Raw genomic sequence first — 3,266 nt, forward strand, 5'->3', positions numbered from 1 at the left:
ACATCGATCTGATGAAGGTAGCGGAGCATGTACACGGAAGATCGGAATATGCAAGTAGTTGACCAGAAATCTTCATTCTGGAATGTAAAGCCTTTTTATTTTTTTTACAGTGTGGTGTTGATTAAAGCACAATTAAAAGCTTTGAAAACAAATGTTCCAATTAAGGTAAAAATTGAAATAGAGGCTAATATTCTATTTTGGATTCATAGTTTTATTCTTGACTTCAAAAAAGCCCATGCCTCACCAGTCACATCATTGATTAATTAGTCGATCATTTTCCTTGCCATCATCAACTAATATATAAAGCTCTCAATTTCCCACATTCTACCACACAGTAATTTTAACAAATGTTTTGTCGGGCTTTTTCTTGAAAGGAACAAAATCTATTTTGACTACTACCACTCAGATGTGAAATAATAGAATTGTTGTCTTTTGTTGGTAGTTCTCCAAGAGGAACCCACTGGAGGAGGAAGAGGTACTGTAACATCACACGCACATGTGCTCACATGGTCCATGTACTGCCAATCACTGGGAGCAAATCTACTTGTTCATCAAAAACAACTAGCATTGCTGTGCCTTCACCAGTAGATGCCAGCAAAGCACAAATGGTTGCTATCACTCATGCGCTGTGAGAAAATGCTGTGAAAACTCACCAACAGACTCAGAAGCGTCTCGATGTTATTCCACTTAATGGTTGTAGTAGTCTAGATATCACTTTAATTGGGCTGATGACATAAAATTGCCACTCAAAGAGAAAAACAGCAGTTTTCCATCGACATTATGCATAATTTTGTTGTGGACTAAAGCAAGTCACGTTCAACTAAAGAGTAAAGAAATAAGTAATTTAGTTGTTGTGTTTCTTCGTATTGCCCAACAGTGTACGGGCATATAAAAGCTCAGGTTATCCATGCCCTGGGAGTTAACGTGACAGAGATCATCCAACAAGTAAGTGCATGCAATACATGACGCGCCCAGCAAAGAAGTACACATTCTTGCTCTTATTATGAATGTTTGTTCTCTCACAGTTCCTCATTGATTTAACCAGTGGAATATGCCCGGAATGCGAAATTGAGATCAATACAACGGTAACCCAACAGCAGATCCTGGCCTTAGCCTGATGGAGTTCTAACTTCTCCATGTGCAACAGAGGAGATGCCAAGTGTTCCAGTTTATCAAGAGTGGCGTATGCTTGCCATGCACATAGGGAGGACTTAAAGGCATGCTCAACTAAATCTGACAATAAAAGAGTATACCGGCATATTGCTATGAGAAAAACTTCTTCTTTTTTTCAGATCTGGAATGACATGCAGGACAAACATAGTACCAGAATATTATTCATATTTTGAGTGAGTTGATTTTTCTGGACAAATAAGTTTTTGCACTTAATTTTGGTTTGCTGTGAATCCAATTTGTGCCATCCTTGAGCTTGAACTGTCTTTTTTATGTACGAGGGTATGAGGTTATTCTTAGATTATTTAAACCCTTTATGTTGAAGGCTATTTTTTTTTTTAATACATGGGCCATTGAGAGATGCATTTGTCAGACGAGGCCCATTGAATTATAATTATCATGTGGTGCAACCAAAAAGAAATAGCCAATGTGGGACTTTTATTTTGAAATACATTTAAAGACAGGAGTTTGTATCATCCACAAGACAACCAAGAACCCATGGAAGCATCTATCAGGTTTGTCTCACAACTATGTAAAATAAATAAATAAATAACTTTTTAGCAACATGTATGTATTTGGACATCATGTGGTATTACCTGAAAAAAATGTTTATATATATTTTTCCCCAACAAATTTATATTTTTATTATAATTTTACTTGATGTTTTGTTTAGTTTCGATGGTGAATGTAGCCACAACATGGCTAAAGGAGCTTGGCGGGGTTATTGGCCCAAAGTGCCCCTTTATCTATTTATTTATAGTTTAAAAAAAAAATATATATATATATATTATGATTTGCTTTTCCTTTGTTTGTGAAAGTAATTTTGTTGCCTTGCAAGACTAAAATTCAGCAACATAATTTGCATAAAACAAATGATTATGATCTTGGATGACGCGCTCTCATTCGAAGCCAGGTCGCTCACCGCTCCACCTTCTGTCAGGAAGTTGTTCGCCATAAGGTTGGCTCTGAGGGTACGAGGAACATGTATCCCACACTTTCATAAAGACCACGATCCTTCCCATCCACTTTCGCCACTGCAAAAATCTCCGGTGACCGGTGTACTGCTTCTGCTACAACTACTGATGCGTGTAAGGTACACAGAATATGTCGGAATTTGTATCTAGCTCAGAATTTTACTAAACCCCCCTTCCTGAAGACTCCAACTCAGCAAGGCAGACATTGTATTGATGCTATCCGCTAATCATGTAAACAATGAAGTCACACGTTTTGTTATACTTTAACAAGGGCTGGCAAGCGCTAGGGGCACGTAGGTCTGGGTTGCGAGCAGCACGGGTCTAACCGCGCTGTAAATAAATAAATAATGAAGCTTCTGCTCAATGCGAAAAATAAAACAACTCTCAGTAGATGTTTGTAACTTTTTTTCTGTTAAGCTATATAAGTCTTGTAGTATGTATGTACTCAATTATAGCTGAATTGAAATGTACTTTAAAGGGATAGTTCGGGGGTTTGGACACGAATCTGTATGGCAGCCGCCATCCTCACCTAAAGTGGTGTGGATCAGCACTGACAGTGTCCTGTGACTCGAGACATGGTTTGGTGTCTGTACCGGATGGGATCGGTCTGCTAGATTGTATCGGGGTCGCCTACAGATGATGTCACGCTACAGGATTGGCTGGAAATTGTCCATTGACATTTGTTCAATAAAGTTATATGATAAAAAAATTTGACGGTAAAACATTGGAAAGAAATGATTAAATATGTTATTGAAATATACAAATGTATGGACGGAAATTGTAAAAACATGAATAAACCTAAGAATATAAAAGCAAGATACTTTAAGATTAAAGAAATAATAAAATTGATAGAAGCGCCTTCGCGCTTGCCGGTGACGTCACTAATGCAGCGCTAGCTAAATGCGCGATTTACTTCGGTTTGGTTTCTTTTTTACTATCTTGGCCAATTGATTAGGTACACCCAGGATTCTGGTCAATTCATTAGGTACACCCTGGATTCTTGCCACTCCGCCCACCCAGGGCGGCGGCCATCTTGGCCAATTAATTAGGTACACTAAGGATTCTCTCCCCTCCGCCCACCCGGGGCAGCGGCCATCTTGGCCAATTGATTAGGTAAAGCCA

At 38.7% G+C, this 3,266-nt stretch overlaps 1 long non-coding RNA gene across 1 annotated transcript; it reads left to right on the top strand.

Annotated features, from left to right (window-relative positions):
• Nucleotides 1–485: 485 nt before the first annotated feature.
• LOC147155427 (uncharacterized) lies at nt 486–1,258 on the top strand. Its single transcript, XR_015092292.1, has 2 exons — nt 486–945; nt 1,026–1,258. It is a non-coding gene; the product is annotated as an uncharacterized LOC147155427 (long non-coding RNA).
• The last annotated feature ends 2,008 nt before the right edge of the window (nt 1,259–3,266 follow it).

The sequence above is a fragment of the Leptonotus elevatus genome, chromosome 22 (assembly GCF_054856555.1).
Source record: "Leptonotus elevatus isolate MCC_2025b chromosome 22, RoL_Lele_1.0, whole genome shotgun sequence".
Lineage (NCBI taxonomy): Eukaryota > Metazoa > Chordata > Actinopteri > Syngnathiformes > Syngnathidae > Leptonotus > Leptonotus elevatus.